The sequence below is a fragment of the Phacochoerus africanus genome, chromosome 8, assembly GCF_016906955.1.
Source record: "Phacochoerus africanus isolate WHEZ1 chromosome 8, ROS_Pafr_v1, whole genome shotgun sequence".
Classification (NCBI taxonomy): domain Eukaryota; kingdom Metazoa; phylum Chordata; class Mammalia; order Artiodactyla; family Suidae; genus Phacochoerus; species Phacochoerus africanus.
Window position 1 is genome coordinate 128,055,728 of NC_062551.1, and position 23,977 is coordinate 128,079,704.

At 36.4% G+C, this 23,977-nt stretch overlaps 1 pseudogene; it reads right to left on the bottom strand.

The window, feature by feature from the left end:
- The window catches only part of LOC125133375 (ankyrin repeat domain-containing protein 26-like), a 69,565-nt pseudogene that overhangs the window by 32,039 nt on the left and 13,549 nt on the right, over positions 1 to 23,977 (bottom strand).

The window sequence follows — 23,977 nt, forward strand, 5'->3', positions numbered from 1 at the left end:
AAAAAAGACATATGCACCCACATGTTCATTGCAGCACTATTCACAATAGCCAAAACATGGAAACAACCCAAACATCCATCAACAGATGATTGGATTAGGAAGATGTGGTATATATACACAATGGAATACTAGTTGGCCATAAAAAAGAACAAAACAATGCCATTTGCAGTAACATGGATGGAACTAGAGACTCTCATCCTGAGCGAAGTAAGTCAGAAAAAGATAAATACCATATGATATCACTTATACCTGGAATTTAATATACAGCACAAAGAGACCTTTCCACAGAAGAGAAAATCATGGACATGGAGTATAGACTAGTGGTTGCCCAGTGGGAGGGGGAGGGAGTGTGATGGACTGGGAGCTTGGAGTTAATAGATGCCAACTTTTGATTTTGGAATGGATTAGCAATGAGATCCTGCTGTGTAGCACTGGGAACTATGTCTAGTCACTGATGATGGAACTTGGTAATGTGAGATAAAACAGCATATTCATGTATGTGTAACTGGGTCTCCATGCTGTACAGTAGAAAAAAAATGCATTTGGAAATAAATTTAAAAAGATGAAAAACTAAAATTATAAAACATCAGTATAACTCAAAAAAAAAAAAAAGAAATGAAAGAAACCAGAAATAACTGGAGAGGATGTGGAGAAAAGGGAACCCTCATGCACTTTTGGTGGGAATGTAGATTGGTATAGCCACTATGGAAAACATTGTTGTGGTTTCTCTAAAAGCTAAAAATAGAAGTACCATATGACCCGGCAATTCCACTCCTGGGTATTTATTTGAAAAAATAATTATACCCCAATATTCATAGCATTATTTACAATAGCCAAAATATGGAAGCAGCTTAAGTGTCTATCAACAGATGAATGGATAAAGTAGATGTGGTTTATGTATACACACACATATATAAAATGGAATACTATTCAGCCAAAAAAAGTTCACAATTTGCAATAACTTGGATGGACTTAGGGGGAATTATGTTAAGTTAGACAAATCCTGTATGATGTTACTTATATGTGGAATCTAAAATTATAAAACAAACTAGTAAAGGTAACAAAAAAAAGAAGTAGACTCATTGATATAGAGAACCAACTAGTGGTTACCAGTGGGGAGAGGGAGAGGGGAAGGGCAAGATAGGGCTAAGGGATTGAAAGTACAAACAACTACATATAAAATAAATAAGTTGTAAAGATATATTGTATAGCCCAGGGAACATAGCTGGTATTTTATAGTAACTATAAATTGAATACAACCTTTGAAAATTGTGAATCGCCATGTTGTACACCTGTGCAATAGTATAACATATACGTCAATTATACCTCAATTAAAAAAAAAGTAAATTAAAAAATTCATGTGGAAAGAAGGGTATAAAATTGGTACAAGATGAAGCTAGAGGATTATGGCCTTTAACCATATAGCAAAGAAAAGCAGCTGGATTTTAAGCAAGGGGGTAACAGGACAAGACCCCCCCCCCCAATTTTTTTTCTGCTTTTAAAGCCACACCCATGGCATATGGAAGTTCCCAGGCTAGGGGTTGAATCAGCGCTACAGTTGCCAGCCTACACCACAGCCACAGAAACTCGGGATTCAAGCCATGTCTGCAACCTACACCACAGCTCACAGCAACGGCATATCCCTGACCCACTGAGCGAGGCTAGAGATTGAACCCGTATTCTCATGGATACTAGTCGGATTCATTTCCACCGTGCCACAACAGAAACTCCCCCCAAAGTTTAAAATACATAATAATTATGGTTACAGTGTAGACTAAGATTCCAGGAGATGGAATGTCAGGGAAAAAATTTCTGAGATTACTTCAGTATTCTAGGAGGAAAATGACTGAGATTACTTTGGTATTCTGGGAGGGAAATGATAACCTGATCTTGGGTGAAGGCACAGGAGAGAAGCAGAGTCAAAAAAAAAAAAGCATAGTGAGTGGGAATTATCACAGCCCTTTGGCTAAGAACACATAATATAATAACTCATTATTATTTTTTAGGTGAATATATATTTATTATTGTCCTACCACTGATTTATTTTTTTCTATAATGATTTTTCTTTCATTATAGCTGGTTTACACTGTTCTTTTAATTTTCTACTGTAAAGAATGGTGACCCAGTAATACATACATGTATACATTCTTTTTTCTCACACTATTATGCTCCATCATAAGTGACTAGATGTAGTTCCCAGTGCTACACAGCAGGATCTCATTGCTTATCCATTCCAAAGGCAACACTCTACATCTATTAATCCCAAATTCTCAATCCATCCCACTCACTCCCCCCATACAAATCATTTTTCTGAGAAGAACAGCACAGCTCCGTATCTGTGCTCCATGTGCAGTACTAGAAAAGGAGTAAAGCAACTCACAATTCTTTTTTTTTTTTTTGTCTTTTTGCCATTTCTTGGGCCGCTCCCCTGGCACATGGAGGTTCCCAGGCTAGGAGTCAAATTGGAGCCGCAGCCACCAGCCTAAGCCAGAGCCACAGCAGCGTGGGATCCGAGTCGCATCTGCAACCCTCACCACAGCTCACGGCAATGCCGGATCCTTAATCCACTGAGCAAGGCCAGGGACCAAACCCGAAACCTCACGGCTCCTAGTTGGATTCATTGCACCACCACGGGAAGTCCTTTTTTTTAAATTTTTTTACAATTCTTGAAAGCTATTTCAGATAACTGAGTTAAATCATCAAGGTCATCCATAGAATTAATTTGCTCTTTGGCTGACAAATAAATAATAATATTTCACAATGTCCCCAAATATTTATGAAAATATTGTGTACAGAGATAAATATTTTTGATGAAAGCAAAAACATAGATACTTCTTAAAAAATTTATTTTTATGAAAAGGATAAATTCATTAATAGTGTTTCTAAACTTTTTTTTTTTTATAGCCACACCACAGCATATGGAAGTATCCAGGCTAGGGGTCAAATGGGAGCTGCAGCTCAGCCTATGCTGCAGCCTATACCACAGCCATAGCAATATGGAATCTGAGTCACATCTTCAAACTATGCTGCAGCTTGTGGCAATGTCAGGTCCTTAACCTACTGAGTGAGGCCAACAATTGAACCTGCATCCTCATAGAGACAACACTGGGGCTTTGGCCCACTGAGCCCCAACAGTAACTCCTAAACTATTTTTTTCAAAGCAAATGTCTCTACAATGAAGCAAGATTTTCTGTTTTTCTTTCTTTCATACTTTTTATCTTGCCCACAGCATGTTGAAATTCCTGGGTTTTTTTGGCATCCTACTCTTGCCACAGCAGCAACCACAGGTGTAGCGGTGACAATGCCAGGTCCTTAATCCACTGGGCCATAAGGGAACTCTCCTACTTTTCACTATACCTTTTTTTTGGCCACATGCACAGCATATGGAAGTTCCTGGTCCAAGGATCACATCCGAGCTGCAGCTGCGACCTATGCCACAGCTGCACCAATGCCAGAGCCTTAACCCACTGGGCCACATAGGAACTCCCTCCACTATACCATTTTAAAGTATTTTTTTACTACAGGATAATATTTTTTATAATTAATTTTTACTATACCTTGTTCTTTTCATTAGATACTTACTTTAGAGGACTGGAAAAAAACCATTTTTTTTTGTCTTTTTGCTACTTCTTGGGCCGCTCCCGTGGCATATGGAGGTTCCCAGGCTAGGGGTCGAATTGGAGCTGCAGCCACCGGCCTACGCCAGAGCCACAGCAACGTGGGATCCGAGCTGCGTCTGCAACCTACACCACAGCTCACGGCAACGCCAGATCGTTAACCCACTAAGCAAGAGCAGGAACCGAACCCACAACCTCATGGTTCCTAGTTGGATTCATTAACCACTGTGCCACGATGGGAACTCCTGAAAAAAACCATTCTTTTCAGGCAAATATTAAATACTTAAAATACAAAGAATACCTGAACTCGTTGTTTTTTATATAAAATCATTGCATTGACAATTAAGATTCTATAAAATGGACTAAACAATAAATAGAAAGAGTAACATTAAAGGACAAAGAAAACATACCAATAATAATATGAGCATTAATATTAGATCACACTGACAATGGAAAAGCATTAATAATGTTACTTGCACTATTTCATAGGAAGAAATATATCAAGGGTTTTGTTGTGGTCATTTCCAATAAAAAACTAGCTTTTATGGCACTAAAACCTATCAAAAGTATCACTTAAGACGTTACCTAAAAGAAACCCTTTTTGAAAAATCATGGTAGTAGCTTTTTACAGACTAACTATGCCACTTGCTATGAATTTTTATAAGCACTTTACATGTCTAAAAGGCATTTAATCCCCACAAAATTCTGGGAGGTAGGTAATACATTAGGGACTTTAAACACAGAGAAAATGAGGCACAGAGAGGCTAAGTAACTTGGCCAAGCTCAGACAGCTTTCAGTAGCAGACCCAGAATTCAAACCCAGGAAATCTTCAACACTTGTGTTTCAGAATATGCTGAGAAAATAATATTCACTTTAAGTGTTTTAAGTAATATGATAGCAAATTAATCTATGTCATTACTCCACGTCTAGCTATAATTATAATTTCTGAATCTTTCACACATTTTTAAAAAGAAAAAGACTTTAGAAATAGCCAATATTAGAGATCTACTTTCAATAAAGATTTGTTTTTCAAAAGAAATTCATCAATAGGCATAAGTTCACCCATTCAGCTGTTTGTTCATGCATTTAATATATACTTATTGAGCATACAATATGTGTTAAAGACAGTTTTGGCACAGGAAGCATAGTTTTGTCATTTAGAATTTTATTATCCAAAAATAATAATGTGCAACAGACTTTATTTTTCTATTGTGTCTAACCAAAATCTTACCCTTTTCCCTGGAATCTCAATAACTATGAAGTTAATATAGTTTGATATTTTAGAGTACCTCACAAACCACAGTTACTCATGATGATACTGTAAAGATACTGTAATATCTAGAATCATCAAGGAATGATTAAATCATATTCAGTAGGGACTAAAGTTTGTATATTTATGATTATATAATTTTTAATACCTATGTATGATAGTATAACTTCTTAGTAATCATCTGCATATTCAATTATTTTAAAATATTACAATTCACAGCCAGTGAATAAGCCCTTAACATAAAACTGTACATGAATTGAGGTATTATGTATAATCAGTTTACTATGCTATTTTTAAAGATAATGGAATACTGGAGTTCCTGTTGTGGTGCAGTGGTTGATGAGTCTGACTAGGAACCATGAGGTTGCGGGTTTAATCCCTGGCCTTGCTCAGTGGGTTGAGGATCTGGCGTTGCCGTGAGCTGTGGTGTAGGTCACAGATGTGCCTCAGATCCTGCATTGCTGTGGCTCTGGTGTGGGCTGGTGGCTACAGCTCTGATTAGACCCTAGCATGGGAACTCAATGTGCTCTGGGAGTGGCCCTATAAAAAGGCAAAAATACAAAAATAAATAAATAAAAATAATGGAATACAATCAATAAGCCTTCTAATGTTGGAAATACAAATAAGACTAAATTGAAGAAACATGTCCTCTACTGAATCATTTCCAACATACAAAAATAACCTAAAAACACCCATCTTAACATAAAAAAAACTCCACTGAACTTCATGTTCCTCTTCAGTTATCATCCAGTTCTCTACCACTTTTCCCAGTAAATATTCTCTAAGGAGTTGATAATGCTTATTCACTCCAGTGCAGCTTCCATGGGGCCTATTTATTGAAACAACTTCCAGTCAAAGGCACTCATTCTCATCTTAGCCATTCAGCAGTGTCCATGTGAAATAGTTGAGAATTCTCTTGCTTTGGCCTGTGTATTATATTATGCTGTTCTATAACCAGAAAAAATATTCAATGATAATATTTTTTCACCTAGAAATAAAGAATTTGTAGATTTTACCTGCCATCATCCTGAGCTCTTTCACTTAAGCTGCTGTCATCATTCACGTGTAGTAAACCACCAGTCAGTGAATCAGTCTTCTCAAATATTGGTGTAATCACGGGTTCTTTTGATGTCCATTTTTCACTTTCGTTTATCCATACTTCTTTCACATGCATGCCAGGACTGTTATTTTAAAAAATCCACTATAAAGACAATGTTTTCTAATAATTCCACTGATAAAGAATAAAAAATGTGTAAAATTCCTACTCTTACCCACCTTAAGTAATTTATAAACTCAAAAAAAACAGGTATGAAGTACAAACAATATGCAAGGAAATACAAACTCTTGCTTCAAAGACAGTTTACAATTATGAAGACAATGTGTAAGAGTTCACATACAAAAGTTTAAGTGAATGTAAGGAAGGTTTTAGAGAAGAGGTGAAATAAGAGAGGAGGTCATGAGAGAAATACATGAGTGAAAATCTTTCTATTTAGAGATTAGAATGTGAGCACAAAGAATAGTCACATGATATCTAGGTGTTTCCAAAGCACTTGGAAGGAAAAGTACAAAATACATGGAAGCAAGTAGAGAGATGAGTCTGGAAAGAAATTCTGAAGAACCTCAAATATTGCACTAAAAAGCTGGAGTTCAATACCAAAAAGAAATGATTCAGACATGGAAGTAATATTTAGGTTTTTACTATATTTTCTTTGTTTCTAAGTATAATAATGCTTAATTTAAGTAATTTTTTAAAAAATAGCACAGTGCACATATAACTTGAAAGAAGCAATCATGGAAATATCTTGTGGGGGGAAATTTACTTTTATAACACCCATATGTTGTGGTGACAGTGACATCATTGCTGAAAGAGTTACCTCATCCTTCCCCCACAAGCCAAAATTTGGAATCCATCCACAGACATAAGTGGCTTTTGGGAGTTGCAGGATCCATCACCAGACACTAAGGGCCTTGGAGGTGTCCTGCCCATCTGTGCATTGAGTAACAGACATACAGAACACATTCCAGCCTTGGACCCAGCCTGCCCTATGAACTTGTTCCAGCCACTCTTAGCCACTTCCAGAAAGCCCATGGAAACGTTGTCTTAGATAATCTCCCATAGATTAGGGAGCCTTTGTGGAAATCCAGGTTTCCAGCAGAGAAGTCTCAGCACACCACTGGAATAAAAAAAATACGTGTTTGGACACACTGGAGAGGGCATTTATTAAAGACAAGAAGAGGTGACTGCTACTTGAAAGGCAAAGACAGCAATGCTAAACTTAAAGGAACATGAAAAATCAGGAAAACATGATACCATCAAAGGAACACAATAATCTTCCACTAACCAATCCCAAAGGCATGAAGAACAGCATTCTACATGATAAAGAACTAAAATAGCCATTTTACGGAAACTCAGTGAGCTACAAGAAAGCACAGAAAGACAACAAAATCAGGAAAATAATAAACAAAATAAGAAAGTTAACCAAAAGATGGAAATAATAATAAAGGGCCAAATGGAAATTCTGGTGACAAAGAACACAGTGAATGAAAGGAAAAACACAATGAAGAGGGCTGACAGCAGAATGGATTAAGCAGAAGAAAGAACCTATGAATTCAGAGACAGGAACTTTGAAATTATCCAGTAAGAGGAGAACAAATGAAAAAAGAAGGAAAACGTGTCAAGAAAGCCTACATGACTTACCAGGTACCAACAAAAGTAATTTCTGAATTAATGCAGTTAAGACAGGGAGAAAGTTGAAGACAGGGATATGAAAATATAGGGACATGCAAAGACAGAGAGGTGAAAAGATAGGGAGAAGGAGGTCCCGCCGCGGCGCAGTGGTTAACGAATCTGACTAGGAACCATGAGGTTGCGGGTTCGGTCCCTGCCCTTGCTCAGTGGGTTAACAATCCGGCATTGCCGTGAGCTGTGGTGTAGGTTGCAGACATGGCTCAGATCCAGCATTGCTGTGGCTCTGGCGTAGGCTGGTGGCTACAGCTCCGATTTGACCCCTGGCCTGGGAACTTCCATATGCCGCAGGAGCGGCCCAAGAAATAGCAAAAAGACAAAAAAAAAAAGATAGGGAGAAGGTGGCAGAAAGCTTACAGAAAAAATGACTGAGGACTTCCTATTTGGTGAGAGATTTGGACAGCCAAGTTCCTAAAGTTCGTAGATCACCAAACTCAACATAAAGAAATCTTCAGCAAAAGACATTATAATCAAACTGTCAAAAGTCAAAGACAAAGAATCTTAAAAGCAGCAGGAGAAAAGAGGCTTGTAAATTGTAAGTGAACCCCTTTAAGTCCCTCAGTGGGTCTCAAGAGAGTAGGATGACATATGCATAGCACTAAAAGAAAAAAAATGCCAACCAAGAATACTCTACCCCAAAAAGTTGTCTTTCAAAAATAAAGGCAACATTGATTTCCCCAGACAAACCAAAGCTGAGGAGTTCATCACTACTAGAACTGCTTCACAAAATATGCTGAAAGAAGTCTTCAAGCTGAAATGAAAGGACCCTAATTAGAAACATTGAACTTATTTAAATAGACATCACACTGGGAAAGGTCAGCATACAGTCAAATCCAGAATACTCTAACACTGTAATAAGTAATACTTACACTATTATATCCCTAGTAAAATATAAAATTTGTTAACCATGAACATTAGTTCAAATTAGAATGGGTTTTACAGGAAAGTAACAATAACTTACCATTAAATATTTATATAGCTTACCTGTCAGAATATACATTGTCCAGAGTAGGAAACTGCTGGTTATTAGTCCCTGACCCACTGCTGAATTAATCTTCTCTCATCAGCAGCATCACATTTGTTTTATGATACTGCCATTACACTCCTTCTGTGCTGCTCCTTTTCTTCTTGGACCTTTCATGAAAGTCTGACACTGAGGATAACTGTTATTACATTATTCATTATAAAGACTTTTTTGTCTTCATTATTTATCATTTGGCTCAGATTTTGGTCTGGTTTTAATTGCTAAAATATTTTTATGCCTACTTCATCATTACAAGTCATTGAAATTTTGGAAATTCTATTTCTGTCTGAGGAAAAGAAATAGAATTTCCAAAATTTCAAAAAGAACTTTCCTACTGTTGTGTTATATTTCTTATTCACATCCTGTTTCCCCTGTCTGACTGGTAGAGATAGAGAAATAACAAGGCAAGGACACAGAATTTATCCTCTTCTGACTTTACCGCCTGGATTATCTATTAATCAGCCAGATTTAGAAGGTGTGATGCTTGAGAACAAAAGGGAAACATTCTTCTTTCCACACTAAAGCTATTCTTCCTCCACTGTCTTTTACAATCCTTTTTTAAAATGTGTGTCCTGAGGATATGATGAAAGTGATGATGTTCACTAAAATACATGAATCAAAGTTGACCAAACCAGAAGGAACAGAGTGAAACTGATGAACTGTTAGTCAGTATGGAATTCTGGAAAATGAGTGCTGTTTCCAAATTTCATATCCAATAACCATAAAATCTTACAGATAGAGGGTACAGAAGTAATTATCTACTTTATCCATACTATTTACCGATAATGGGAATAAAACCAAGAAAGATAAATGATTTGTCTAAAGGCCCTGATGTAGCATTCCCTAGCATTTTAAGGCACCAAGAGATGATACAATTCTGTAACACTGAATCTGATAAATTACCAAATAAACTCATTAATCAGGTTAACTTACTGTAAAGTTACTTAAAGTGTGACTTTGGTAAAGTAATTCAATGTCTTAATTGGGGATAGGGTTCATCTCCTTTTTCTTTTAAAGAAGAATATCACCAGATTTGTCTATCTTTAAAACTCAGGACACCTATTATACAAAAGAGAAAACAAACAAATTTAAAAAATCTATTGCTTGAGGAAAAAAGCTCAATGCACCTTAATACTTAGTTTTCTCTTTTGGAGATAAATACTGATCTTTTTGTTTTTGCTGAGGGTTTATATTACCTATATGATAAAATCATATATGTCAAACCTTACTACATTTTATGAAACAACATAAAGTTCTGACAACAGAAACATCTGAAAGTAGTAATTAAATAATATGTAAGAGTACATATATTTCTTATTAAAAATATTTCAATATTGGAATATTTGGAATTCTAAGTGCCAAGGGACTGAGTAAAGGTAAAGTTGCACACATTAAAACACAATGAATAGATTAGAGTAAATAAATGTTTATGTCCCTTCTTTCAGTCACTGCTACCTTCTCATTCTATGGAAATGCAGTTTATAAATATTTAAGCAAATATATTTTAAGTGGGAAAAAATCCTCTAACTTATATATTTCTTTCTTTTTTTTTTTTTTGCTATTTCTTTGGGCCGCTCTCGTGGCATATGGAGGTTCCCAGGCTAGGGGTCGAATCGGAGCTGTAGCCACTGGCCTACGCCAGAGCCACAGCAACGAGGGACCCAAGCCACGTCTGCAACCTACACCACAGCTCACGGCAACGCCAGATAGTTAACCCACTGAGCAAGGGCAGGGACCGAACCCGCAACCTCATGGTTCCTAGCCCCATTCGTTAACCACTGCGCCGCGACGGGAACTCCTAGCTTATATATTTCTTAAGCAAATTCTTCAGTGCTTATTCTGGCTCAGAAGGTCACATGGTAGCTGAATTAGTTTCCCAGTCCATATGAAAGACTGACAGAGACTTAGGATGGTTAAGGAACAAAACCCACGAAAATATGTTCCTGAACTCCTTTTATTTAGATGGTGAAAATAGATTCTTTTTCACCAATTACATATTTAGATGACCCCGTTTTATACATAAGCTATTTTCATAAGGGAAAAATCAGAATGGATTGGAAAACTGATAAAGAGGGAAAAAAAGTCATAACAAATGAACCTCAATCTCTTTTTGAAGTTGAATTTTCTCTTGTTCTAAAACCAGGAACTGCATGTTTAACATGCCTACCTTACTCTTAAACCTTTTCATATATTGCTGTAATTCTTCATTTAAATATTCTTTGGATGTTCTGTTACTGTTCAGTGGAGAACTCCCATTTTATAATTGGGTTCCATGCGTCTATTATTTTTTTAGCACTGCATTTATATGCATGCCATATGTTCTGGATCCAATCTTGTACTGGTTTATTTTCTTAGAAGTTTTTGTACCAGCAGAAAAATAGTGATTTTTTTTCCTTTGAAAAATGGGTTTCATCTCCTTGGAGCAGAAAAATGGCAAATCAAAAGGGCTTTTGCAATCACTAGACTGAGGCAGATCTAGAAGAAGAAGAACAAACAAAACCTAAAGTCAGCAGAAGGAAGGAAATCATAAAGATCAGAGAGGAAATCAATAAAATAGAGATTCAAAAACCAATAGAAAAAATCAATAAAACCAAGAGCTTGTTCTTTGAAAGGGAAAACAAAATTGACAAACCTCTGGCCAGACTCACCAAGGATAAGAAAGAGAAAACCCAAATAAACAAAATAAGACATGAAAAAGGAGATAGCTCAATGGTTACTGCACAAATACAAAAAAAAAAAAGAGAGAGAGAGAGAGAATTCTGTGAACACTAACCACTAACATGCCAACAAATTTAACAACCTAAAAGAAGTGGATAATTTTACAGAGACATACAGCCCAGCAAAAATGAATCAAGAAGAAACAGATAAGTTGAAGAAACTGACCACTAGAAATGAAATTTAATATGTAATTAAAACAAGCCTTACAAATAAGGTCCAGGACCAGATCCTTTCACAGGCGAAATCTACCAAACATACAAAGCAGAAATTATACCCATCCTTCTTAAAATTTTCCAAAAGACTGAAGGAACATTCCCAAAACATTCTATGAAGCCACCATCACCCTAATACCCAAACCAGACAAAGAATACTAACAAAAAAGGAAAATTCTAGCCAAATACTTTTGATGAATACAGACAAAAAAATTCTTTACAAAATTTTAGCCAAGCAAGGCACATAAAAAAGATCATACTGGGAGTTCCCGTCGTGGCGCAGTGGTTAACGAATCCGACTAGGAACCATGAGGTTGCGGGTTCGGTCCCTGCCCTTGCTCAGTGGGTTAACGATCTGGCGTTGCCGTGAGCTGTGGTGCAGGTTGCAGACGCGGCTCGGATCCCGCGTTGCTGTAGCTCTGGCATAGGCCAGTGGCTACAGCTCGGATTCGACCCCTGGCCTGGGAACTTCCATATGCTGCGGGAGCGGCCCAAAGAAATCGCAAAAAAAAAAAAAAAAAAGACAAAAAAAAAGATCATACACCATGACCAAGTGGGATTTATCCCAAGTTCATAAGGATGGTTCAACATAACCTGAACCAATCAACATCATATACCCCACTAACAAAAGAAAAGTCGAAAACCACAAGATCAACTCAGTTGGTGCAGGAAAAGCATTTGACAAAATCCAGCTTTCCATTCATTATAAAAACTCTTACCTACCAAAGTGGGTAGAGAGGGAATATTTCTTAGCATAATAAAAACCATTGATGACAAAATCACAGCCAGTATAATTACACAAAGGAGAGAAAGCTGGCAGCCTTCTTGCTAAAATCTGGAAAATCGAGGATGCCACTCTAACCACTTTTATTCGACACACTGTTGGAAGTCCTAGCCACAGCAATCAGACAAACAAAAGAGAAAAACAAAGGTATCCAAATGGAAGAGAAGAGGTAAAATTGTTACTATATGCAGATGACATGATACTTATATAGAAAACCCTAAGGATGCCACATAAAAACTACTCAGACTGATCAACAAAGTCAGCAACGTAGCAGGATACAAGATTACCATTCACAAATCAGTTGCATTTCTGTACACTAACAATGATATACTAGAAAATGAATATAAAAAATAGCTTGTAAAATTGCACCCCCAAAATTAAATCCCTAGGAATAAATCTGGCCAAGGAAGTTAAAGACTTATAGGCTGAGAGCTATAAAACATTAATCAAGGAAATTAAATAGGATTAAAAGAAATGGAAAGATATCCCATGCTCCTGGATTGGAAGAATTAATATCATTAAAATGGCTCTACTACCCAAAGCAATCTACAGATTTTATGTGATCCCTACCAAATTACCCATGACATTTTTTACTAAACTATAACAAACAACCTCAAAATTTATATGGAACCAGAAAAGACCTATGATGGCCAAAGCAATCCTGAGGGACAAAAAACAAGCAGGATGCATAACTCTCCAAACCTTCAAACAATATTACAAAGCTATAGTAATCAAGACAGTGTGATAGTGGTACAAAAAAAGACATATGGACAGACAGAATGGAATAGAGAGCCTAGAGATAAACACAGGCACATATGGTCAATTAATTTTCAACAAAGTGGGCAAGAATATAAAGTGGGAAAAAGAGAGTCTCTTCACCAAGTTGTGCTGGCAAAACTGGACAGCTGCACATAAGTCAATGAAACTAGAAAGTACCTGCACACCACGCAAAAAAAAAAAAAACAACAAAAAACAAACAAACTCAAATGGCTTAGAGACTTAAACATAAGACAAGACACCATGAAATTCCTAGAAGAGAATATAGGCAAAAACTTCTCTGATATACAAATGGTTTCTTGCAACTCACTAGAACTAAAAACAAAAATAAACCACTGGGACCTAAATGAACTGACAAGCTTTTGCACAGGAAAGGAAACCATAAAAAAATGAAAAGACAACCTATGGAATGGGAGAAAATAGTTGCAGATGATGCAAATGACAATTGGTTATTCTCTAAAATATTCACACAACTTGTACAATTCAACAGCCAAGAAGGAAACAATACAATTGAAAAATGGGCAGAAGGCATAAACAGACATTTCTGTAAAGAAGACACATGGATGGCAAATAGGCACATGAAGAAATGCTCAACTTCACTATTAGAGAAATTCAAATCAAAACTACACTGAGGTACCACCTCACTCCAATCAGAACAGCTATCACTAATAAGTCCACAACTAACAAATGCTGGAAATGGTGTGGAGAAAAGGGTAACTTCCAACACTATTGTTGGGAATGCAAATTGGTAAAACCACTCTGAAAAACAGTGTGGAGGTTCCTCAGAAAAATAAAAATGTAACTATCATATGATCCATCAACCCCATTCCTGGGCATATATCCAGACAAAATGTTCACTCAATAGATACATGTACCCCTATGTTCATTGTAGCACTATTCACAATCATCAAGACAGGGAAACAACCTAAATGTCCATTGAGAGATGAATGGATTAGAAGATGTGTTACGTATACACAGTGGAATACTACTCAGTCAAAGACAATGCCATTTGCAGCAACATGGATGCAACTAGAGATTCTCACATTAAGTGAAGTCAGTCAGAAAGAGAAAGACAAACACCATATGATATCACCTATATGTGGAATATAAAATATGGCACAGATGAACCTATCTACAGACTCACAGGCATGGAGGGCAGACTTGTGATTTCCAAGAGGGAGGGAGAGAGAATGGGATGCATTGGGAGTTTGGTGTTAGTAGATGCAAACTATTACATTTAGAATGGATAAGCAATAGGGTCCTACTATATGGCACAGGGAACTATCTCCAATCACTTGTGGTAGAACATGATAGAAGATAATTTGAGAAGAATGTATATGTGCGTATGGCTGGGTCAATTTCCTGTACAGCATAATTTGAAAGAACATGGTTAATCAACTACAATAAAAATAATATAAAAAAGAGCATCCACCTCAACCAACAGTCTACAAAATGGCATGCTGCTGTTTTTCTCCATTCAATAACACCAATCAAAAACTAAACAAATAGTAAACTCTCTTTTGCTTATGCTTGTAAATACCTTTGAAAACACAGATACCAACAATAATATCTAACTTATTTATGTCAAATCTTTCAACTAAATTTTCCAAAAAAAGAATTAGGAGTAAGGAAGACTGTGAGAATTTCAAATATTTTAGTTTCCTTTCCAGAGTTAAATTTGTATTGCAAAATTTACCTAATCTGGATGTTTTTAAACCCTTTATTCCTACTGTCTCATTAGCAACAGAATTTTTCACCCCAACTGTAGGGGGAATGGGTTTGGAAAAGAGTTGATTAATAAATGACATACACATGATACAATCTGTAGTTGTATACTACAGATTATCAATATACTACTAGTATACTGCTAGTTATCAATACTCAAGATAAAAATATAAGAGTTTTTACTTACAAGTGGGGATATTTTTTCAGGAGAATCTAAAAGGAAAAAGGGACATATAATCAATTATCTATAAATAAGAAAGCCAGGTATACATTTATGCAGAATTAGTACCATGTGGAATCCTCATGCTTGGCTTTGGCAATAATATGTTAGGTTTTGGTGTTCATTTTGGGGGTAAGTTAGGACTGAAACAAGACAGAAACATGAATCCATTATAGACCCCAAAGAAAAAAGGGGAATATAGGTTTAACAAAACATGCAGTTAAGATTCCAAAAGGAAGATTGCGTTTCAAATTATTTTATAATAGAAAAGTATACATTTATCAATGTGAACATGGTAATTGATGAGGAGAAAAGTAATCTCTAATCAGAGGAACAAATCATTACTCAAGAAGATAAAGTGAAAGCTGATGGTAAAAGGCAACAGGCTAAATTTAATACAATATGGCAGCATCACTGATACCATCATACCCCCAGTGTTTATCATATTTTTCAATTTATCCTGTAATTTAGGAAATACACAGTTGTGATGACAGTTCAGTTGAACATATAATTCATTTCTCATCAGAAAAGGTATTATGAATTGATTAGCTTAGATACACACTTGTAGAATAATAGGTTCATAAAAATATTCCTTTTTCTCCATACCCATGTTGGCTTCTGGTATGCCTCTATTTCGTGGATCCTCTGGTTTAGGCACTTAAAATTTCTCAATCCATTCATTCAAGAAGTTATATAAAACAAATCTATGAAATAATGTATAGTAAGTTTTCAATATCGAAATACAATTATCAAAAAGGATAAAATAATTTCAATTGTAACAGCATTATCAGATGTTAAAGTTCTTTTATATTTCAAAATCAGTCTAGCATTTATGGAACAAACCCTATTAACTTCCTTTGTTTCCAAAATCAATTTGGTTTGGTATATCATGCTAACTGTGAAAAAGATTTTTGTGAGAACTGTCTTTAAAAAATTACCATTCTGTCAATTTTCTACTGTACAGGAAGGTAACCCAGTCACACATACATGTATACATTCTTTTTTCTCACATTCTCATGCTCCATCATAAGTGACTAGATATAGTTCCCAGTGCTATACAGCAGGATCTCACTGCTCATCCATTCCAAAGGCAATAGTTTGCATCTGTTAAGCTCAAATTCCCAGTCCATCTCCTCCCTAAATTGACAGAACACTGTAAACCAGCTATAATGGAAAAAATAAAAATCATTATTTAAAAAAAAGATGCACATAACTTTGCTGATAATTATAGCATCAGATCCTGCAGGATGTGATTATTAAAGTCGGTAGTGGGAGTCAGGGGATCAAATGACCTATAAAAAATCACATAGGTCAGGAGTATACCCCAGATTAATTAAATCATGACCTCTGGTGTTGAAAAAAAAATAGCTATCTTAAAAAAAGCTAATGCTTCCATATTCAAATTAATCTTATGTGCATAACAAATACCAATACAACATACATCTTTGATGCCTGATAGTTATGAAGAGTGGCTGTGATTTGCCCCAATTCTAGCACATCCTCCTGCTCCATTGTCTGGAGCAGCAATGATCTGATTTTGTTTCAGTGCAAATACACCAAAGAATTTATAAGGCCGTCTCTCAAATTTATTCGTTAACTCCAAAATCATCTACTTAATGCTTTTCTTTCCTCTCTCCTTCCTTTTACTATGTCCTTTCCTCTTCAAAGGCAGTCTCTAGATCTGTGGTCTGAATTCTTCCCCTTCTACATTCTTTTTATGGATCATCCCCACCACTTCCCTTTTCCTCTTTGCTTGTCAGTAGTATCTTACATGGATAATTCCTACTTCAATTCTTCACTTCCCTCTGGCTAGAAACATGGAAAGAAAGAAAAACAGGAGTTCTTTGTGGCCCAGCAGGTTAAGGAGCAGTGTTGTTACTACAGTGGCTCAGACTGCTGTTGTGGTGCAGGTTCCATCCCTGGCCTGGGAACTTCCCTGTGCCTTGGGCATGGCCAAAAAAAGAAAGGAAAGAAAGAAAAACAAAATAATGCTTTTTCTTGACCATGTTATGGCTTGAACTATCCAATCAATGGCTTGTCTCCCAGATTTCTCTCACCCAAGTCTACAACCTGACTACTGCAAATGTGGCCTGAAGACCAGTGACCTGGGTGTCCCTTGAGAGCTTGTGAAAAATGCAGAATCCCACACCTGCTTCTCAGAAGATGCATTTTTACAAGGTCTCCAGGTCACTCATTAAAATTTGAGGATATCTTGTCCATACGGAGTCTGCTTCTGCATTACTTCAACTTGATTTATCCTTCTGAAATCTAGTCTCAAGGTTCTCACTGCAACACTTCCCCAAACCTCAATCTACATTAAAAGTTATACATTTCTAATGGCCTCTTTTTCAGGATACAGCTTCCTTCATAGGAATAATGCACCCTGCTCTCTTCTTTCCAATTATCTCCTTTTGGTCCATTTGACATCATTCTATAAAGCAGCAACATTTCCTATGACATTAATGTATATACGTTTACAGTTGAGCACATATGTCCATGTCCAGCCATGGAGGGTAACACTGCACTGCTTGACCAGGGACCGCCATCCTGAATGGTTTCCTAACAATGAGAACTGTAAGAGTGAGGATATTTTGCTGTTCCTCTCTGACAAGTTCTCATGTTGGGTATTCATGTCACGTTTCAAATACCCCCCCTTCCTTTTTCTGAAGAACTATTTTAATTTACCATCTTCCACCACAGCCCCCAGCTTCCTTTTCCTTTATTTACTCCCTGCAGTCTCTGTCTCTCTCGTTCTTCATTCCTCTTTTCCTCTTTCCTCTTTACTTAGCTTGTAGAGGATCCTAAAATGGAGCTAATCATTTAGCTACTTAAACAGGACTCTGAATTTAAACTCTTGCTGACACCTGATAAGCCAAGCAACTTCATTTCATTTCTTGCCTTTTCCCTTGCTATGCATTCAACAAGTGCTTTTCTTTGGCTATTAGAACCTATCAGGGAGTTCCCTGGTGGCCCTGCAGTTGAAGATTCAGTTTTGTCACTTCTGTGGCTCAGGTTCAATCCCTGGCCTGGGAACTTCCTCCTTTTGCAGGTGCAGCCAATAAATAAATAAAAGTAAGTAAGCGAGTAAGTAAAGCAAGGAAGTCATAAAACACCAACACAGAATAATGTTTGAAAAAAGAGACTATATCAGAAATCCTGTTTTATTTTTTTCCTTTATTATTATTTTTTTATTACTCAAATGAATTTATCACATCTGTAGTTGTATAATGATCATAACAATCCAGTTTCACAGGATTTCCATCCCACAACCCAAGCACATCCCCCACACCCAAAACTGTCTCCTCCTGAGACCATAAGTTTTTCAATGTTTGTAAAACTCCTGCAGCAGCATCTGCAGAACTCCTGTTTTAAATCAAAATTCTGTCAAATGTCTTTTTTATAAAATACAGTGCTTACCTTCTACTTCTTCATTTACCCTATTTTTACCTCTTTGACCTGCAGCTCCAGATAAATGATCGATATACTTCTGTGGAAGACTCTGACAGATACTCTGTTAAAATTAACATTAAGAATGAGTTGCATAAAGATTTCCTAATCGTTTAGAAAATACCTGGATTTCCTATTTAATTTTTCTATTACTTTAGAAACAATTAGACTTAAAAATAACACAAGCATAGATTGAAAATAAAAATATTTAAATAGAAGACCTCATATATACTCTCCAGATCAAGTCTACCTTATATCTTCATTTGGCTAATGACTCTCTAAACAGAGCATGAAAAGACAGTAAATATTTTCACTAACAAAACTCTGACTTAATGCACATTTCAATGAAGGATAAACTTCAAAACACGTAACTCTATAGTCTCAAAAGAAAAAAGTATATTTTTAATATATATAAATATAAAATACATATAAACATATAAGCATATTTATTTATATATATTTCTTTAAGATGTATACCTGATATAAATTTAAAATATTTCAAAAGAAAGAAAAACTTTTAGTACTGAAATAACATTCTTGGCATGAAAAAGAAATCTTGGAGTATTAACACTGTTGAGTATAAACAGAACATTGTAGAAGCTGCTTCATTTAGGTAAACAAGAGCTTAGAAAGACCTATTGTTTGATACAATTTTATTGATGGGAAAAATAGTTGAATAGCAAAAGTAACAGCAAGGTATAAAAAAACTTTTATGTTTAAATAATAGCAAGAAAATTTAAATATAGCTATATAATTCTTCAAAAAAGTATAGTAAGATTAATGAAGGAGGAATAAGAACATTAATTTGTTAATGTTCTAAATGTTACAGGCCCTATTATGCATAGTTTCTTTTCTACATGCAACAATAATAAAAATGATCATAAGGAGGGGACCAGGCTGGGGTCCCTGGTGCTCACCCTTGGCATCGGGCTTGGGGCACTGGCAGGGGTCCCCAGGTGGGGCTGGAAAAAAAATGATCAATCACAAGGACATTTACACCACTTCCTGATTCCTGGTCATTCTAAGATGTGGGAACCCACTCTTCTCTGTCCAGAAGGTCCCTTCCCTAAAACTTCACATGACTGGCTCCTTCCCAACCTTCCCTTGGCAGCTCTTGTCATACTCAGATCTTTTCTAATGACCTCATTTCCACCCTCACTTCCATCATCTTCCAAATCCCTTCAATGTTGTCTAACCTAATGTTCTTCATTTTCTTTATATGAAGAACTTACAGTGACTTATAAAGAATTTTCTTTGTACTTGTTTTTCTACTCCTACCACTACAGCCTAACTCCTCACCTGGTATACTCAGTGTGTACCAGGCACATAGTTGGTATTCAATAAAAGGAATTTATTTAAGGTCAAAACATTTAAAATCTTGAGAGCACTATATACCTATAGCAGATCTCTGACAATAGTCTACTGAAACTTCACATACCACAAGTTAGAAATCCACACTCCTATTCTAACTTTCCCATTCTTAACACCACTATCGTTTTATTGTCCTTCAGGTTTTAAAAAGTATCCTTGGAGTTCCCATGTGGCGCAGTGGTATAAGGATTGGAATTGTTAATTTGGCAGCTTGGGTTGCTTCTGTGCTGCAGTTTGATCAATAGCCCTGGTCTTCCACATGCCACAAGTGTGGCCAAAAGGGAAAAAAAAACCAAAGAGACAAAAATACCCTCAACATTCAGTAAGCCACTATTTGCCTCTGGGATCATTTTTCTTTTCTTTTTCAGCAGCACCCAAGGCATAATGGAGGTTCCTGGTCCAGGCTTCAAAATCTGTGCCACCACAGGGACAATGCCAGATCTTTAAGCCACTGAGCCATAGCAGGAACTCTGCCACTCTGATCATTTTTTCTTACATTTATAAACTGCATCTTTTACAGTTTACAATTTGTTTTCCCATTTTTTACCACAACTGTTCACTATACTTACCTGAAAAGTACAAAGCAGTACCATTTTTATGAACAAGGTCACCAATACTCAAACAGGTTAGACAAATTTTTCCAAGATACCAAACCTAGTAAGTGATAGAACCAGGATGTTACTGTGTCTTTGGACTTCAAGCACAGCACTATACCATTCTGCAGCAGCTACCTGTATCTAAGAGATCAGGCCCTTCTTATCTCTTTCAATAGCTGTCACCAGAGAACAGTAATCATTACTTTATCCTTGCATTACTGAAGGTACAGCTGCCATAAAAGGACTCAGTGCATGCTACTTTAACTATCCAAAATGGTTTGTACTCATTAAAACATCTCTACACCAAACTCTTGTTTCACAACCCTACATATTCATTACTATCCCCATGATTTCTCTTGATAGATTCTTTACAGATCTAGATCTAACTGATAATCCAAATGTAGTAAAAGATTTTAAGTCTCAGGCACTATCTTTTCAAGGTGGAAGTTGTAAAAAACTACAATTCAACCTATTTATCTCTGAATTGCACTAGGAATTTTACACATCCATGTACATCAAAGAAACATAGATTTGGCCATAGACTGACCTGGAATAATGCTTTCATTTTTAGATAAACTTAAATTCAAAATTCAAGCCTAGACATTATAACTTCTTAGTCTTGCTTTTGCACTATACTACACTGGGGGTTCATTAGGTGAATCTTGCAAATTAACAGATGTGCCCTATGCCATAGTATTATATTTCACACATAATTATTAATTACTGACTAAAATAGCTAATGAAAGAAATCTGAAGGGTAAATGAAAGGTAAGAAAGTAAAGGCAAAACACTCTCTCTCTTATGTTTTAACATCACTCAGTGCTTATATTTTAAAATAATAATACCAGTAATAATAAAGCACCTCAGAATCCCAAGGTGATTATAAATCTTACTCTTCTACTACTCCTTTAATTTTTTTTTTTTGGCCTTTTAGGGCCACACCTGCAGCATATGGACGTTCCCAGGCTAGGGGTCAAATACGAGCTGTAGCTGCCAGCCTACACCACAGCCACAGCAATGCCAAATCTGAGCCGCGTCTGTGACCTACACTATGGCTCATGGCAATGCTGGATTCTTAACCCACTGGGCGAGGCCAGAGATTGAACCTGCATCTTCATGGATGCTAGTCAGATTCATTTCCACTGAGCCATGATGGGAACTCCTCCTACTCCTAATGCTGACAACACATCTATAAAATGTAGTCACAGATACATTAGTGAGAACATTGACTACTATGAATTTTATTTTATTTTTTGTTTTTTGTCTTTTTAGGTCAGAACCTGTGGCATATGGAGCTTCCCAGGCTAGGGGTCCAATGGAGCTGTAGCTACCAGCCTACATCACAGCTACAGCAACATCAGATCCAAGCTGTGTCTGTGACTTACACCACAGCTCCCAGCAATGCCGGATCCTTAACCCACTGAATGAGGCCAGGGATCGAACCCACAACCACATGGTTCCTAGTCAGATTCATTTCTATTGCGCCATAATGGGAGCTCCACTATGAATTTTAAATACACATAAAAGTCTGTCTCCATTCATGAGTATTTCATGAAGCATGAAACAAATTCAGAAGGTGGAAGAGTCTCAGGAAAAGAAAGTTGGTAGTAGTTGGGAAACGTATGAAGAAAGAGAACAAAAGAAAAATACTTTAAAAAATGGATATTTGAGTTCCCATTGTGGCTGAGGGGTTAAGGAACCAGCCTAGTAATCAATTTTCCCAGCACCACTTATTGAACAGGCTGTCTTTTCTTCATTGCATATTCTTGCCTACTTTGTCACAGATTGGCTGACTGTAGGTGCATGGGTTTAATTCTGGGCTGTCTATCTTGTTCCACTGATCTATATTTCTGTCTTTGTGCTGGTACCACACAGTTTTCATGACTGCAGCTTTGTAGTATAGTCTGAAGTCAGGGAGCTTGATTCCTCCAGCTCCATTTGTCTTTCTCAGGATGGCTTTGGTTATATTGGGTGTTTTATGCTTCCAAACAAACTTTAAACTATTTTTTTGAGTTCTGTGAAAAATGTCCTTGGTTATTTGGTAGGGATTGCATCAAATCTGTAGATCGCCTTAGGTAGTATAGTCATTTTGATAATATTGATTCTTCCAATTAAAGAGCATGGTTCCTCTTTCCATTTATTTGTGTCATCTTTGATTTCTTTCATCAGTGTCTTATAGTTTTCAGAGCACAGGTATTTTGTCTCTTTCAGTAGGTTTATTCCTAAGTATTTTATTCTTTTTGATGCAATGGTAAATGGAATTGCTTCCCTAATTTCTCTTTCTGGTCTTCCATTGTTAATATATAGAAATGCAGTCGATTTCTGTATGTTAATTTTGTATCCTGCAACTTTGCCAAATTCATGGATGAACTCTAACACTTTTCTGGTAGAGTCTTTAGGATTCTCTAGGTATAGTATCATCATCCCCAAAGAGTGATGGTTTTACTTCTTCCTTTCCAATTTGGATTCCTTTTATTTCTTTTACTTCTCTGATTGCTGTGGCTAGGACTTCCAAAACACTGTTGAATAGTAGTGTCAAGAGTGGACATCCTTGTCTTGTTCCTGTTCTCAGAGGGAATTCTTTCAGCTTTTCACCATTGAGAATGATGTTCACTGTGGGTTCGTCATACATGGTCTTTATTATGTTGAGGTAGGTTCCCTCTTATGCCAATTTTATGGAGAGTTTTTTTTTTAATCAGATATGGGTGTTGGATTTTGTCAAAGGTTTTTCTGCATCTATTGAGAGGATCATATGGTTTTTACTCTTCAGTTTGTTAATGTATATCACACTGATTGATTTGTGGATATTGAAGAATCTTTGCATCCCTGGGATAAATCCCACTTGATCATGATGTACAATCCTTTTAATGTAATGTTGGATTCAATTTGCTAGTATTTTGTAAGGATATTTGCATCTATGTTCATCAGTGATTTTCACCTGTAATTTTCTTTTATTGTGGTGTCTGGTTTTTGTTTCAGGGTGATGGTGGCCTCATAGAATGAGTTTGGAAGTGTCCCTTCCTGTGCAATTTTTTTCAAATATTTTCAGAAGGATAGGTGTTAGCTCTTCTATGAATGTTTGATAGAATTCGCCTGTGAAGCCATCTGGTCCTGGAATTTTGTTTTTTGGAAGTTTTTTATTCACACTTTCAATTTCAGTATTTGTAATTGTTCAATTCATCTTTTGTATTCTTTCTTGGTTTAGTCTTGGAAGATTGTACTTTTCTAAGAATTTGTCCATTTCTTCTAGGTTTCCATTTTATTGGCATATAGTTGCTTTTAGTAGTCTCTTATGATACTTTTTATTTCTGTGATATCCATTGTAACTTCTCCTTTTTCATTTGTAATTTTATTGATTTGAGTCTCTCCTCTCTCTTTCTTGATGAGTCTGGCTAAGGGTTTATCAATTTTGTTGATCTTTTCAAAGAACCAGCCTTGTTTCACTGATTTTTCTATGGTTTTCTTCATT